Source organism: Phoca vitulina, unplaced genomic scaffold (assembly GCF_004348235.1).
Source record: "Phoca vitulina isolate PV1807 unplaced genomic scaffold, GSC_HSeal_1.0 scaffold27, whole genome shotgun sequence".
NCBI lineage: Eukaryota > Metazoa > Chordata > Mammalia > Carnivora > Phocidae > Phoca > Phoca vitulina.
In genome coordinates, this window is record NW_022589730.1 from 22,764,032 (window position 1) to 22,781,801 (window position 17,770).

The 17,770-nt window shown below is 44.4% G+C and overlaps 2 pseudogenes; both read right to left on the reverse strand.

Moving 5' to 3' along the window:
* Positions 1-1,871: 1,871 nt before the first annotated feature.
* LOC116643662 lies at positions 1,872-2,217 on the reverse strand (annotated as a pseudogene).
* A 3,451-nt stretch (positions 2,218-5,668) lies between these two features.
* LOC116643689 lies at positions 5,669-7,739 on the reverse strand (annotated as a pseudogene).
* Between the last annotated feature and the right edge of the window lie 10,031 nt (positions 7,740-17,770).

Genomic DNA, 17,770 nt, shown 5'->3' on the forward strand with positions numbered 1-17,770 from the left:
AATCAACTCTGAGGAGTCAGTAGAATTTTGAATTAATTCAACCTTATATAGAACTTAGATTTAAATAGATCAGACTCTCCCAAAAATCCACCTCGAATTTTACTTTTGATAAACAAGAATATTTATGGAAGGCAGAGGGAGGAATTCCTGAGCAAAGAAAAGTCTCTCATTTTACAACCACCAGTTCCTTAAGAGCTTTCAAAGGATAAAGGTAAAGGAGCTGAGGCCTTACTGTGTGCCAGGCACTTATTAACTCACTTGATCCTTATAAACACCTTTGGGGTTAGGTGTTATTACCATGCCCAGGTTTAAAATGATACACACACTTGGCCGAGGTGTAAGAGGTAGGAAATGGTGGAGACAAGATTCAGTTGGATAGTTCAGGGCTGGTGTGTTCCCTTAAGCCACAAGCTACACTGACTAGCTGGGATGGTTGGAGGTTTGGGGAATCTGGCTCGGTCCACCACACTGAAAGGGAAAAATCAGAAGATCATATGTGACAAGGGACTTGGTATTCACTAGGGTGCAGAAATGACTATGTTTTGAAAGTAAAGGACATTAGGTTATCAGGTTATGAGTAAAGCACCTGCCCAACTACGAGATTGAAGGAGGAAGGGTATATGTTTATCTGTCTCTTTCTGTCTGGCAAACAACCTCATTCCCTGAGGAGAGTCTCTCCCATTTGGAAACATGTTTATTTGAGCGCTGAGCAATGTTTTGTTCCCTTAGAGTCTAAGGAATAGTCCTGAAGGGCACTGACCTTGTCTCAACTTTTTGCAACTATCCCTGACTTTAATCCCACAATTTAGCCTTTGAGCACCCATCTTTTAAAAGCTGGATTGACTGACTCCCAAAAAACAAAGGGGAGGAGAAGGATTTATAAAGATGTATAACTGCCTACCCATGGGTCCACTGACAATCCATCTTGGAGAACAGCGTACACCTCCAGTCCCCTAAAAGGGCAGGGGGCACTTGGATAGCCCACTCAGATGGGGGTGTACTGATTCAGCAAGATGTACCCCAACCTTGATGGTAAATGTTCAGTTGCCCTTATAAACTAATCTCTTACAGCATCATGACTCTGAAACCTTTCCCTCCAGATGTGTCTATATGTTTCCCAATGGAAGGACTTATCAATCTAAGCATTCTCATGAACATTTGTAAGTAGCTTTCTTTCGTTCATTTCCTTAGCCCTGTTCATCTCTGAGAGTTTCTTGGTGTTGTTTCAGATACTCCGGTTGACATGGGAATGCTGGTGCTTCCGGCATGCTCAGCTCTGTCATCAAATAATGACATCCTCAGCATGATAATAATAAGGGCTAACACTATTAAGTGCTATGTGCCAGGTGATAGTCTAAGCAATTACATGTATTTACTCATTCAAATCTTTATAACAAATCAATGAGTTAGGATTGTCCCCATAAAGAAATGGGAACACAGCAAGTTCCAGTCATTTGCCAAAGATCACAAGGCTAATATATGGTCCAGAAAGGCACTCATTTTAGCTTCAGAACCTATGTGCTCAACCAGTATGCTCTTTGCCACCAATATGTCTCTGTTTCACCCCTAATGTTACCTATTGTAGCTTAACTTATTCACACTACCAACTCACACACATTTTTTTTTTAAGATTTTATTTATTTATTTGAGAGAGAGAGAATGAGAGAGAGCACATGAGAGGGGGGAGGGTCAGAGGGAGAAGCAGACTCCCTGCCGAGCAGGGAGCCCGATGTGGGACTCGATCCAGGGACTCCAGGATCATGACCTGAGCCAAAGGCAGTCACTTAACCAACTGAGCCACCCAGGCGCCCTCACACACATTTTTTTAAACAAGCTCCGGCCAGTTTTATTAAAGAAAAATTTTGCATGATTTACTTTTCACCCGTCTGTTCTGGTAGGCTTCTCGTGATATGAGAACCACCTGGATCAATGACAGCCAGTGTGCGTACTCTACAGCATTTCCCACATGCTGCGTCCAATTCAATATTGTTGCCACTGCAGTGATGGACACGTTTTGGCCAACATGGTGCAGTATTCTATTTCAGATTTCCTCAAGGCTGGGCAGTTGTTGGCCAGGATGACCAATTTCCCTTTGCCATGTCTGATCATTTTCAGAGTCTGCTTCTACCCCAGAGCGTACTTTCCACTTTTCATAACAAGTTGGAGCCTAGAGTTGATCGACTCCAGAGAATTTTTTGTCTTCTTTGTGGCCCCCATCTTCCTGCCTTAGGTGTGGGACAGCGCCAACCAAGAGCAGCCATCAAGATGGCTGGGAATGAGAAAGGAAAGCTCAGGCACATATATTAGCACATAGGCTGGAAGAGGAAAATATCCCTAAAAATCAAAAACATTACTCAGGCAGTAATGACAATGGCTACCATTTACTGAGCTAATTTTACATTCTTAATGATTTTAAAAGCATCCCTGCGAAGTTGTATAATTGACTCAATTTTTTAACCCTATGAGTCAGACTGGTCAAGTGGATGGTTTAAGATCATCAGCAGGTCTGTGGCAATTTGAACCCAAATCTGCCAAATTCAGAGGCCCCTGATCTTTCAGCTACTACTTGAAGGCTTCTTACTAATCCTTAGGCACAACCAGCCTAGTGTAGTCAAATAGTCAGTTAAAGTGACTATCATCATTGCAGAACTATTAACAGCCAAAAAATGAAGGAAGTGTTAGGGTCCAAGGGCAGGCCACCCCAAGATGGGCCACTGTAGCATGAAGATTATTTTTAGTTAAAAAGTGATCAAACCCAGCAGATTGAGGAAAAGCTCCTTACCTCTCCCTCATTTGCCTAAAAAGAATTTACAGGAAGAGACCTATCACCATAAATAACTATATTATGATATAAACTAGGTATGGTAGACAGGGAGGAACCTAACAGTCCTCTATGTCCCATTTTTTCCAAGTGGCCCAGAAAATATTTGCTTACCAAACATTTATTCTTTATCTTCCTGTGAATTGCATTCCTTCTTTCAAAAGAAATCCCAGACCCTTATCCCCTCCCCTTAGTCCAGAATGACATATACTTTATTTTGCCCACCTTTGGGATTTCCATGTCTGTGTGGATTCCCTGTATGAACACCATCAAATTTTATTTTTCCCGTTAATCAGTCTGGCTAGAAGGAACTTGAAATGAACAGGACATTCTTGCTCCCCAGCAGGAGCATTGGCCATAATTTGACATAAATTCTAGATTTTAGGGGGAAAAAATAGTTTGTAGAAGTTCAGAGAAAAGGTAGGTATGACCCCTTGGCAACATTCTAAAAGTTAAAATGGCTAAAAGAAGAAAGAAGTTTCCCAGGAAAGAATTCTACCTGAACAATCACAAATGTCTTAGTCCATTTGCACTGCTGTCACAAAGTATCAGAGCCTGGGCGGTTTATAAACAACAGAAATCTATTTCTCACAGTTCCGAAGGCTGGAAGCCAGAGGTCAGGGTGTCAGCATGGTCAGGTCCTCAGGAAAACCCCCTTCTGAGGCGCAGACTGCCGACTTCTCCTTTTATCTTCACGTGGCACAGGCCAGCCCCTGGGCCTCTCCTTATCAGGGTACCAAGCCCCTTCATGAGGGCTCTGTCCTCGGGACCATATCCACCCCCCAAGGCTCCATCTCCAAATACCACTACTCTGGGGATTAGATTTCAGCATATGAATGTTAGGGGGGACACAAACATTCAGTCCATAACAAAAAAATGACATCGATCAAGAAGAAAAAGGGAAAGTGTCCTTTAAAAAAACAAACCAAAAGCAAACAAACAACAAAAAGCCATGCAGAGAGCTCTCTCATAATCCCAGATTTTAAAAAGAAATGCCTAAATTATGGAAAGAGGCACTTATAGCCAAGGAATATTAGCCAGTCCTAATGATCCTAGGAAAAACAGAGTCCAAATTGCCCTGAGGCTTAAAAATTGGTGTAAGGGCATTGCAAGGGGGCTTTGGGCCATGGTCAGAGCAGGAAGGAGGAGGATGGAAGGGCTGGTTGGGGGCAAATGATGTCATCTTGAAAGCTAGCAGAGAAAAGCAGGGCAATTCAACTCCTATATTACTTTCTCTATCGAGGAAAGTGATCTTCAAACTGGGAAGACTAGGACAAATATGGTTCATAGGAAATTGAAACCTGAGAGAAGCAAGGAGACCAGAAAATATCTGGCCACTGAGATGCGTTGAGGCGGATGACATCTCGCCCCACAGAGGAAGGTGTGGGGTATAAGCAGCTGCATTTTGGAGAACAGGAACATGCTCCAATTTAAAAAAAAAAAAAAAGGAAATGGGTGGATTACAGAAAGGTGAAAGTAAAAGTATCCAGACCTGGGAATATTTCTTTACGGATATGTAGACTTTTCTTCCAGGAAGTATTTCCATAGTCATAAATATCTCCTTAAAACAAAGAGGTGTCCCAAGTATCTTTGTTAAGTAGTGATTTAAAATGAAGTTGAGACACCTGGTGGCTCAGTCCGTTGAGCTCAGTCTGACTCTTGGTTTCGGCTTAGGTCATGGTGGTCTCAATGTTGTGGGATCGAGCCCCGCATTGGGCTCTGTGCTCAGCGGGGAGTCTGCTTGTGATTCTCTCTCCCTCTCCCTCGCCCCGCCACCCCTCTCTAAAATAAATAAACTTTAAAAAATAAAAAAAATTAAAATAAAATGCAGTAAAAATTAGTAAAATTAATTTTATTTTTTAAATTATTTTATTTTATTCATTATTATTATGTTCAATTAGCCAGCATATAGTACATCATTAGTTTTTGATATAATGTTCAATGATTCATCAGTTGTGTATAACACCCAGTGCTCATCACCACACATGCCCTCCTTAATACCCATCACCCAGTTAACCCATCCCCCCAACCCCCTCCCTCTGTAACCCTCAGTTTGGTTCCCGGAGTCCAGAGTCTCTCATGGTTTGTCTCCCTCTCTGATTTCTTCCCATTCAGTTTTCCCTCCCTTCCCCTGTGATCCTCCACACTATTCCTTATGTTCCACATATGAGTGAAATCATATGATACATGTCTTTCTCTGCTTGACATATTTCACTTAGCATAATCCCCTCCAGTTCCATCCATGTCAATGCAGATGGTAGATATTCATCCTTTCTGATGGCTGAGTAATATTCCATTGTATATATGAACCACATCTTCTTTATCCATTCATTTGCTGAAGGGCATCTCCTTCCGCTGTCTCCTTTGGCTATTGTGGACATTGCTGCTATGAACATTGGGGTGCAGGAGCCCCTTCTTTTCACTACGTCTGTATCTTTGGGGTAAATAGCTAGTAGTGTAATTGCTGGGTTATAGGGTAGCTCTATTTTTAACATCTTGAGGAACCTCAGTAAAATTAATTTTAAATGAACACACTTCACCATATAAACCAACAAGTCTTCTAAAGTTTTTTAATACCAAGACCTAATTACATTATTTTCCAAGTTAGAATGACTAATAATTAATACAGATGATACTGTACTTTTCAAAGTAAAGAAATATATTTGACCCATAAATTTTTATGAATCACATTTGATATCACCAAATAAACTTTACTGAGGAAAGAAATTGTTTAAAAATCTCAGAAAAACAGACATGATGAAAAGCTAGACATTGTGTACAAATAATGTGAAAATACTGTCACAGGTATGGAAATGTGACATCATCATTGGAATATAATGAAATGTTATAAAGCAAAGGGTTGTCAAAATACAGAAGAAGAGATATGCTGAAAGAAATGAAAAATCAAGATCATGCAGTAGTGGCAACAATTTCTAACTTATAACAGATACTTAAATGCCATGGGGGAAATGAACAGAACTATCTCCGGAAGCAGTGGTGGCAAAAGACAGGTTGGCTTTCAAAAATGCAAGGGACGTAGCTAATTAAATTACCGCCTCCTTCAAATAAAAGTGAGAATCTCTTGGGAGAATCTAAGCCCCTTAACAGACACATTTTAGAGCACTTAATGAAATGCTACGTATTTCAGTAGGAAACTATTTCAACAGTGAAATGACATAGGAATCAGAAGCATATTCCACTGTGACACTTAGTAGTTGACATCTTTCCAAACAGCCACCACAAGTCTGAAGTTCTCATGAGACTGAGGTCTCCCAGCTACATGACTATCCACACTCATTTCACCAAAGAACACGAACTCTGCTGGTTGCTCCGTATTCTGGGTGGAGAACACCAATTGGTTTTATGTAGCTTAAGTCTACAGGGCCATCAACTTCCCTCTTAGATGCATCACCCCACAGAGCTGGCCAATCAGGTTTCATTTGGAAAATAACCAGTTCATGGACTCCTTTGGAGGTTTTTCTATTTTGGACCATGGTACCACGTAAGTAATCTCAAACTCTTGTTTATCAGTGAGAGCCAAATTTGGAATGAGAAATTGTTCTTGGCATTCTTTATTTTTGGTCAAACCTTTCTGAACTTCATTTCCATGAGCAAAACTATCGTACTTCCAAACATGAAATACTTTATTCATTCTGCCTCTAAAGTTTGCACTCCAGAATCCAACCAAATCAGAGTCAGCTATCCAAAGAGGAATGGTTTTCATGATATTTTCTGGAAACTCATTTATCTTTAAAGGTTTAAGGCAATAAGTATGAAACTCATAGAGTATTCCATCATATTGTTTGGGGCCCCCTATAGCAAAGGTGAACACATCTGAGGGTGAATGGCTGTGTGGCCAGACCCCTCAGGAGACAAGCATGGTGGCCGCTTCAAGTGTTGAGAAGGGCAGCCAGTTGGTGGTCTTTCAAGGGTCCCTCCTCTTATGGCTTCCCTACTAGAAACCAGGACCTGGACAATTTTTAAAAGAGTAAATATCTTTTAATATTTAAAAGATAATGATTGAACATAATTACTTGGTGCCACCATGGTTTTTATCAAACAAGCTTTACCAAACTAACCTTGTTTCTGTGCTGAGAAGTTACAAGGGAAGCCAACGTTTTCCTGGGTCGAGATTTCAAGAAGTCATCGTCGAACTATCCCTATGGACAATGTGGATAAACATGGACTGAATGACAGTTACATGATGAAGAGTTTTCTTAACTAGTTGAATTACTGAGTATATATGCTATTGATAAACTCAGTTCTGTCCCTCTGAAAAGTAGTGTGTGATGATGGGTGGGGTCCTCTTCTTGCAAAAAACATATATTTGACACATGTTTATGACTCATATGGATATATAGAAATTAGATACATGATATTTTGATGCAACTGCTTTGAAGATATTTTGACAGCCGTGTAAAGCAATTTAATTTTAAGAAATTTTTCTGAAGTCTCAATTAATAGAATTATATCCACACTGACTTCCTGATCTTCATCCCATTTCTGAGTGAATCTTAGAGGTGCAGGAAGGTCAAACCCAGGAATGGAATGCGGCTTTGAGGTGTTCATTGTTCACATTTCTAGGAAACGAAAAAGATATTTTTATATTTTGATGTGCCCATTTTGATATGACCAAATCAAAGGCGTCACATACAAATGTTTTTTCCAGACCTGATTCCCATACATTCATCTGCATCACAGATTTTGAAACTCCATAGCAGTAAGGATAGCTCTCTTCAGCACACCAAGAGGAGTTTACTTTCCCGGTTGGCAGTAATTCACTGAGCTTCTGATATTGTGAAGACAGAAAGACAGAGGGATAGCTGGTGTGTGCTGGCTTTCCAGTCAATATCTGATAGATCTCCACCGAGCCAGATGGTTTCTTCTTGCTTATAAGGAATACAGATAAAGACTGCATATCGTTCCAGGTTCTTTGGTTGTTAAGCAATTGAAATAGACCCTAAGTTATCTGAACAAGAAAGGACTTTATGGGAGGGATACTGAGAAGTGCTTGCAATAACAGTAAAAAGAGAGGTGAACACCAGGGTCTTGGAAAAACCCAGGGATGACAATAGAGAACCCAAACACCTGCTTCTGTAAGAAGTGCCCTCATCCAGGTCATTTCCACCAACCACGTGTCCCTCAGCATCTCTGCCCAAGTTGCAAAGTGTGCCCTCCTCATTCCCCCCTCCCCTCCCCTGCTTCATGTTGGGTCATATGACAGCCCAGCCACATGCATGCAGCAGGGCAATTTCCCAAGGAAAAAAGAAGGGCACAATCACCAGAGGAAAGGGGCAGTCTGCTGGGAAAGAAAGAAAGAAACAGATCCACTGGAGACCTGAACTTGAGCCAAACACTCATTTTAAAAAATACAGATTTGGCCTCACCTGCTTCATGTATATAGGGGCTTGATTGACTGCAAGCTCCACAGGAACGCCAGCAGAGCATTGGTGGTCCCAGCGTCGGTGAGACAGCGCCCCTCAGGGCTTCCACCTTCCAAGGTCCTGGCACTGTCACTGTCCCTGCTCTGCCGTGGGTGGCCCTCCCATGGTTCTGGGCTCAGGGACGCTCCCCTCATTCGCTCTCCAGCTGGTAAGGTGGTAGCTGTTTCCTGCAGTTACTAATGTCTCCCTCATCTCACATTTGCCTGTTCCCTCAGTCCTTCCATAGCTGTGTAAACAGCTCCTGCATGAATTTGTCTCTACTGGAGGAGTTGTGTTTCCTGGATCCGGACGGATGCACACGCCGAGGTCCACCGTAGGATGCTGAGGGAGTTTCACACCATGTCATACTTGGAATGTGTGTTTTATATAAACGAAGACTTAGGGAATGTGATAACCAGCTTCCCCTATCTGAAGAGCTTTCATCTGAAAGGGGGATTATATTTATCCCATGTAGTTCCAGAGGGCAGAACCAGGATTAGTGAGCAGGAGTTTGAGGGAAGCAGCTTTCAGTTCAAAGCAAGGAGCGGTCTTCTAAGCCCTTGAACTGCTCACAATGGAATGCACTGGGCAGCTTTTTTGGGGGAGTTAGTCAAGCAGAGGATTAGTTTCCATCTCTCTGAGACACAGGAGAGGTGCCCACCAGAGTGACATGCTGGGCCATATCAACTCTCCAGACCCCCCAGTCCCCCTGGAGAATCTACAGGCTTGAATTAAGGATTCGGTAATTTTCTATTGGAGCTGGAGGACAAAACTAGTATGCTTGGTGGCCTGCAAAAAATAACAACAATTATCCTCTAGGATTTAGCGTGGCCCCCAGAGTAATTTACAGCAAGGACTCTTCCTCCAGCACTGAAGAAATTCTATACCCAGCCGAAAGCCGACACCCTTTAATAAGAAGATCGTTCTCCTTTGCTCACTTCTCTGGATCCACTCTGTGTACCTGGGTTTTACACCCGGAGGCCCTTTGGAAGGGCAAAGCTGACCACAGCCTATAACTAATGGGATCAAAGGATTCTAGTGTTCTGAACAGAGTTGCTCATGTTTGTGAATCTCGTTTGATGAATCCAAATCTCAGGATCCTTCTACGGCGGGCGGAAGCTTCCCACCTCGGCCCTGGATTCACAAGGGATGGGCAGGCAGTGATGAGGGAACCAGACAAGGCTTCAAAATCCTAAGATTATCTTCCTGCCACCTTGAAAATCCCCCCCCCTTCCAATTCTTGCCACAGCTGTCATTAATTTGCATACATCTGGACAGCCCCCCTTCTGAAGTTTGGGGCACGTCGCATGAATCTCGAAATGGCTGTTCTGCATACACCAGTTTCCCTTTCCTGCAGCAAAACTGCTTTCAATTGCACTGTGGCTGTTTTGGGGAGAAGACAGGAGAAAGCCATTCCCTCTTGAGCCCTGTTAAACCAAATACAGAAACAAAAAATTCTAATTCCTAATATGCTCAGAAAACTAGCACACTCACAGAACATTCTCTTCCATTTTCCAATGGAAATATTGGAGGAAAGAGGAAATGCAATGATTCACCCATGATCACATAGCCCAGATATAACAGGACCAGAAATTAAACTAGAGTTCATTGTGACCTAGTCCAGGGATGTTCCCCTGACTCCCCACCATATTATTGCTTCAAAAAATCCTACTTTACAAGAGAAGAAATCCATGGAATTAAGTGTTTCAGTGGCTCAGCTCAGTTTTCTAGTAAGTGAGGGTTCAACCTGACAGTGGGACATCAGTGGCCCGAAGGTTGCATCTTTTGCCAACACAACCCCTTGTGGGTAATTTTATTTTCCATTCTGCTTCCCCTTAAAATTTCCCAATATTCTTCCCATTTGTCTCATGTCACGGGGTGATTGCCCAGAAGACAAAGGGAAAATGCCCGAGAAGGGGTGGGCAGAGCCTGGTTCACTTATTAGCAAAGGCACTGGACACCTGCCATGGTTTAGGGACACCAGGGCGCAAGACACCTTACAACACAGACACGCCTGCAAGCCAAAAAGTCCGACAAGAGCAAAGAATAATTTCCAGTTAAACACCACCCTCTTCCTAAAGCCTGCCCCTCAAATGAGGGCTCTAAGGTCATGTTCTCCTAAGGAAAAATGGTTGGTTAGTTCCTGGACTGAAGGAGCAAGGCTGGGCAGAGGATGGCGCTCATAGGGAAGCAAAAGGCAGGAATAGAGAATATGGTGATGTGGTGGGAGGTAGGGAGGGCAGAGGGTACAGCAGGTTCTCTCATGGATGGGCCCACCGATGGATTCCACTCTCCCGATGCAGGTCAGGGACCCCTCCTCATCTTCCACCTCAGGAGATTTGAATCGCAACGCTCATCCAACTCTGCTCTCCATTTCTACTCCCTCTGACCCGTCTCTGCCCACCCCTCATCTTGTTCCCTTCCTTGTCCCTTTATGTCCCTCAGCCCTCTCCCTGCCCACCCCCTTCCCATCTGAGGCAGCCACCTGGGGACCCTGCTATCCAATAATTAGCCTGAGCAGCTGCTCAACCAAACAAGCTCCAGAGATCCGCAGCTGGGAGAGTGGAGTCCTGCCTGGAGGAGGGGGAAGCCGGGGGAAGGCCCACTGAGCCTTCTCAGGTGGCCAGATGACGCCTAATTAGGCCCCCTGCTCTGGAGGCCTCACCAGATGGGCAAATGCCTGGAAGCCTTAGGGAGCCAGCAAGACTCTGTGGGAACTCCCAATGTGTGGTTTCCTTTCCAGCTGCCTCTGGGGCGATGGGGGAGGGTGGTTAAAATAGTAATTGGCGCCTCTGGTCAAGGGGCCTCACTTTTCCCTGCCAGGAGGGGAGATGCTCTGCTTCCCAGTGGTGCATCCCCCCAGCCCCCCACCCCACTCCGGCCCTGCCAGCCTGGAGTCTGAGTTGTTGACGTTGTTGACCGAAAATGATTTTTTTAGATGCACACCAGAGGAGTTGGCACTGGGAACATTCTTCTAAATCTAAACAATGCACACCATGAATTCACGAAAGGCAGAATTAAACTAGAAGGGAAACATAAAGAAAATGCGTCGGTTTCCTTCTTTCCGTCTCCCCAGCCTGCAAAAGTGAGCTGCAAACGCTGTGGCAGAGGGAGAATGGAGCAGTAAATGATTTAATTTTGACAGATTGCGGTTTCTGGGCAGAGGAGACGTCAGGGCCAGACGGTAACAGGAGGGGGACCACTGCGCAAGGCCGAGGTTGCATATTGCAGAGCCAGGCCCGCGCGTTCCCTGCCTTCCTCCTAAGTCACTGGGCCCTGGCCCCACCCCCCAGCCCTTGATATGGCCACATTTACCAGAAAAGTCACAAGGGGAGCAGGGAGCAGAAAATGAGGTACCTCCTCCCCTAAAGCTCTGTTTTTCAAAGAGGAGTTTGCCTTCCGGTACCCCAGCTGGGCATCAGTGGAAATACTGGTGGTGAAGCTTACAAACATTAAGGGGGGAAAATGCAAGAAGCGGAGCTAAGTAGGGGCCAAATGACCTCTTTGCCTTTCCCTCTTTCGGACTTCCCTGACTCCTTGTGTGACAAAGAACATCTTCTCTTTTTGAAGAAGAGAGTGATATCTGTAGTGAGTCCTTGACTCAAATGGCCTTATTACAGAAAAGTGAAGATCAGGAAAGCCAAGAAATCTTTTCTACCTGCCACCACATCTCTTGGCTCCCTCTGGTAGGATACCCTACCAGCAACCATACGAATTCGGAGCAGACGCCTGTGTGTCTCATCTGGGGGGTTTCCTATTTTAAGCTGTGAAAGTGAACTCACATCAGATGTGGTTTTACCTTATAATCACCCTCCAACCCAGCGGTGATTGTTTTCTGTTATATGCAGGGAAAAGTTGCGAAATAAAATAATAAGATTGAGAAAATAAGTATAAGAATCAGTGATGTTGGTATTTCCTATTTACTCTTGTTATTAATAGCCCCTATTTGTGGGACCGAATTGTGGATGGGACAGGCTGTGTGTATGATTACATTTTTGGCCAGCAGAGGACCAGGCTGGCAGCAGAATGTCTTTGAGCAATCTCCGTTCTCTGTAGTTTCTGGAGTATAACATATTTTCTGCCAGTTCCAGCTGATACGATGGACATTAATTGTTAATTCTACATCAGCCATCTGCTGAAAGGTAGACTCCCTGGAAATCTGGGGAAACAGCGCCATCTAGCAGTCCTCGCTGTAAGTGCCTCAAAGCTGGGTTTATCTGTCCCTGAAGAGACCAGGAGGAAAAGGCCACTGTTCTTTTAAGGTTGACCAAGTTGGAAAGATGCTCTCCACAAATCCACCTTGGCTATCAATGCACACAATCGGTTTGCAACAGCTTGGAGTCCATTTTGCTTTAGAAAAGTAGCTCAGCTTAATATTCTGGGTGGATAAGCCAGGTTTCGATAAAATTACATTAGCCTATAGCATTTCAGAACATACTATGGGGAAAAGGCAGTCTCTTCAATAAATGGTGCTGGGGAGACTGGACAGCTACATGCAAAAGCATGAAACTGGACCACTTTCTTACACCAGACACAACATGAAAATAAAGTCAAAGTAGAATAAACTAACTGTGAGACACAAAAGTATAGAGCATTTCATCCATAAGACACTTTGGAGATAAGTGTTTAAAAGATAAGGAAACAGAGAGGCCCATCTTTGAGGTCACTCAGCTAGTTTGTGGCTGAGTCAGGCTCACAAACCAGAAACAATACTCCTATTCGGAGAATAGGAGCAACCCTTTTTCAAAGGCTAGCCAGAGAAGAAGATAAGAATGAGACACAGAAGTGTCAGCATCCTCAGGAAGCGAAGATACGCGTCTCTCTCTGAATCTACATAATAACATTGATATGGCAAGGGGTATATTAAACACAGGACAGATGTGGGCCTGTGTCCAGGACACAGGCACATATGGTAGACAAATCTTTGATCAGCCCTCCAAAATGTCATTGAAATGGCTGGAACAAATAGTTGGGCTCTTCCCCAACCCAACCTCTCTGTAGTCTGGCCAATCAAATGTCTCCCTCGAAGGAGAAATACTACAGATTTTAATATGGGGGATAGGGGTTTTCAGGTTTCTCTCCTCCAAAGGCCCTTTGGAGGTTGACTTCAAATGTGCCAGACTCTCTTTCTGTTTGGTGAGGAACATTGCGGAGGCTCAGCCAGTCAGAGCTGGTAGGGACCTGAGGAATGAGCTCGTCTAGCAGGCACATTTGAATTGCCAGAGGAGATGTTAACATCAGTGGTAGGTCCCCACCTCAAACCAATTACATCAAAATCTCTAGTGTAGAGCCTAGGTATTGGTAACGATTAAGTTCCCTGAGTGATTCCAATATGCCTCCAAGGTTGAGAAGGACTGGCTTCCAGCCCAACCTTTCTTCTTAAAGATGAGAAAACCAAGGCTCAGAAAGACAAATTGACTTGCCCAACAACGCACAGGGAAGTCATGGCAGAACCAGGACCAGTGTTCTCTTCCTCATCCTTTGCGGTCTGCTACCGTGTACCCCATCATGCTGAGCTATGCAGCTCGCTAGGCCTCACGAGCCACCCGCTAGACAGCCAACATGGTCACCCCCCTGCAGACACTGCCCGGAGAGGCAGCCATCAGTGAGTGTCCATCTACGTATTGGAAGTGCTCTGAGTGCTGGGCAAACTCAGCATTTAGGAATCTGAAAGAAGAGATGCTTTTACCATCTAACCAATACTAACCAATATGGGGGTGCTCCCACTTGGGGAGATATTTTTTCCAACTATGGCCTTTGGAACTGCAGAAGTAACTACAGAGTGGGTTAGGGGACCCCCAGGGCCCACTTTGAGGTGGACCAGAACCCAACTCCATTTATCACCTGATTGGTGGGTGATCATGGCACTTTGGGTCTCCAGTGTTCACTAGTTTCCAGAAGTCTGGCTCCATCCCTTTCCCTTGTGCACGATCAACTTGCCGAGCAGCCACAGGCTCTTTAGGGAAGGTTAGGAGGAAGACTGGTAATGCAAACTGTTGGCTGTGCAGCAGGATTTTCTCAATGGGACTTTTCCTCCCTATCATTTAAGGGCCTCTGGGTCTAAGAACGAGCTCAAGTCTGGGAATTGGTTTAGGGTCCATGACCTTCTATTGACCTTCATCACATCTAGAGTTTTTCCATTCATGCAAATCAAGTAACCCTCTAGTAGCCTACCCATCTGTTTCGGTTTTCAAGGAATATCAGGATCACCTGGACAGTGCAATGTTCTGTTGGTCATACTATTCTGATTACTCCTTTGGCTCTGCTAACCCTTTCAGTAACCACACCCACCTTGTCTTTGGCAGTTAAATATCACCTCTTGCTCCCAGGTTCCATCATCCCCACTTAAGTCAGGGAGTCCAGTCTGATGATAGCAGTCCCCACTGTCACTCCTGGCCCATAGAGAAGAGCCACCATGGAGCTTTTCCAAGGATGTTGGGCCTCCCCCCACAAACGCATCTTGCTCAAGCTTGGTGAAGGGAGTACCCCCTGGGCCCTCTGGGGAGAACACAGTCAGGAGATGGGTGAGCTGGTGTCATATTATCATATCATCCGCTCTAGCATTCCCATCTCCTGAAGGCTTCAGATCCCTTCTTCCTCTGTCTCACTGAGGACATCCAAAATAGGTCATCCTGCCCCATCCCACTTGTCAGAAATGTCTGGCTAGGACTCATTACCTTTTTGTCTTCATGACAAATCAAAACCCCAGTAATACCAACATCAACATTTTGCTCCCAAACATCTCCCAGGCTGCTTCTCAAACCTTAAAATAGCTTTTTAAAAAATCTGTTAAACAAAGTACCCCTTGTTTTACAGAAATAGCAGATTATGAACCATGAAATGAACAATTGCATCAATACCAAAAGTTTAGGAGAGAAAAATGATTCAGGAAATCTTCGCATTCTCGAGATGATGTTTGCTGTGACCAGGAATTTATCAGCAGGGCATTGGCATGAATATCCCAGGCTGAGCTTCCCTGTCCCATTTCCTAGGATCACCCTCTTTCTTCAATCAGAGATGCAAAAGTGGGGGGGGGTGGTGAAGAATCTTGACCTTGTGGAGCCAAAAGTGTTCCAGGGCTCATAACTCTATTGCTGCTGGTTTGGGCCGTTAGCAGTCCTGAGATAAAACACAGAGGCTTTAAAGGGTGGTGGGTGTTAGCGGCACGCATAGAGACTTGCATCAGGCTCCTCACTATATCCAGGAATGACTTTGTCTGCAAGCCCTTTTCTTGGATTTGGATGTTGTGACCAAAATAACATAGGCTGTCAAAGAATTCAATTCAGGAATCCTTTTACAATGTGGGCACATCATGTCACTCCTCCGTGAAACCCTGGATAGGCTTCAGCTTTCGCTGGGAATAAAGCACAAGGGTCCTTCCAGTGGGCACAGGCCCTAAGAGATAGGAGCCCCCTTTCCTCTCTGGCCCACCTCCTATTCCACTCCGTTGCTCACTGTGATACAGACACAGCAATTTCCTTGCTGTTCTTCAAACATGCTTGGGTCCTCCCGCTGGCCATTCCCTCTGCTTAGCATGTCCCTCTACCAGCTAGCCCTCTGACCTCCTTTAGTCTTTGATCAAATGTCACCTGAGAACTACCCCAACAACCCCATTTTCCATTGCAACCCCCATCTCCCTGTTCTGCCTTTTTTCCATGGTATGTGTTGCTTTCCGACATACTATATACTTCATTTATTTTGATATTGCCTGTCTCCCCCACTAGAATGAAAGCTCCATGAAGGCAGTCATGCCCAGCACTTTTGTCACTGCCAAGTCCCCTAGAAAAGCTTGGCACATGGTAGGTGATCAGTAAATATTTTGAGAGTGAATGAGTGAGACTGTGATGTGCTTGGCTCTGTGGTTAAGCCAATCACAGCTTAATAAATAGGATCCATAAAAGAGCTAGAGATGTGGCCAGTTTGCCTGCTTTTTCCTCTCCACCAGAGTGAAACAATCTCTCAGTGATCAATTCAATTAGTTAGAAATTGCCCAAGCCTGATAAGACATACAGACATAATAATTAGCATTTCTACAGCATTTCTTTTTTAAGTTCTTTAATTAAAAATACACATGGGTGGTTAAAGCAAAATGTTTCCACTCTACCTAAGCTTGCCATGTGTCTGTAATTTAAAAAGTGAATCTTGTGCCACTAACAATGGTCTTCATCATTTTGTTTGGAGAAGGAGGTCTCAAATAGAAGGGAAATCATAACTGTGATTCCTTTTACACTAGATTAATAATGACTTTACAAAAACAGCAGCCTGTGTTTAACTCCACAGAGATAGAGGATGTGAGAGGAAACCCTCAAACACCTAACAATAAATAGCATCAGTTCACGACAAGAGGAGGCCATTCTTATCAGGCCTCATCTGAGTATTATTCCTTTTGGCCAAATGAAAGCTTCAGCCAATGAATTGCTTGGTTATTACAGTGTATTCTTTAAAAAAAAAAAAAAAAAAAAAAAAAAAACCAAGGGAGAGGGGTGGGGGAGGGGCAGAGGGAGAGGGAGAAAGAGAGTCTCAAGCAGATTCCACACCCAGTGCAGAGCCTGACATGGGCTCAATCTCACAACCCTGAGATCATGACCTGAACAGAAATCAAGAGTCAGATGTTCAACCAACTGAGCCACCCAGGCGCCCCTATTATGGTTTATTCTGAATTCAGACAGCTATCTTATATCCTGGAAATTGATCACCAGCAAGATACATTCAGCAGTCAGGGCACTCCTGGTAAAATATTCATTCTTTTATTTGTCAAATATTAACTTAGGAACCTCATAGGCATGTTGAATGTACCAAATAGAACACTTGGAGATAATATTTCAACATATTGAGAGAGAGGGGCTTCAAGAAACCCTCCCAGATAACGTGTCCTTTGGACAAGCACTAAACGAAGTGAGGAAGAGGCCAAGCAGATTTAGGAGGGAGAACATTCCAAGGAGAGAACATGCCAAGTCTCTCAGGTGGAAATGAGTTTGACATGTCAGGACACAGAAGACTCTCTTTTTGGCCTTTCTCCTTTCTTGCCTTGGGTAGAATCCCAACCCCTCATCCTGGCTCAGAGGCCAACCTCCCCTTCTCAGGTAGATCCAAGGCCTTTCCAGCCCTTGGTTTGAATTAGACACCTCAGGGTAACTCTGCCCCAAAACTTCTGTTGCCAGGGTTCTAAGACTAGTTCTCCCAGGTAAACAAAGCCCCTTTGTCCACCCACGGACAGGAAGCTGCAGATTCTTGGCCTTTCCACACAGGTTTTCTGTTGCTGACAAACTCCATAATCAAGTAGAAGGACTGGCAAGACCCCACCTGTCCCTGGGCAGTCCTTCCTCCCACCCCACCCCACATTCCCACAGTGGAGCTCAAAACACGAAAGGTGAGGCAGAGCTGAGCTGCATGAAGGGCAGGCTGACAGTGTGCTCGTTCTGCCCCATTTCTCACAGGCCTGACACATGTCATCATCATGAGTGAGCTGGACTCCCCACCTCCACTCAGACCCTCCAGGGAGGGAGGGGAGTCAGCAATGAGAAGG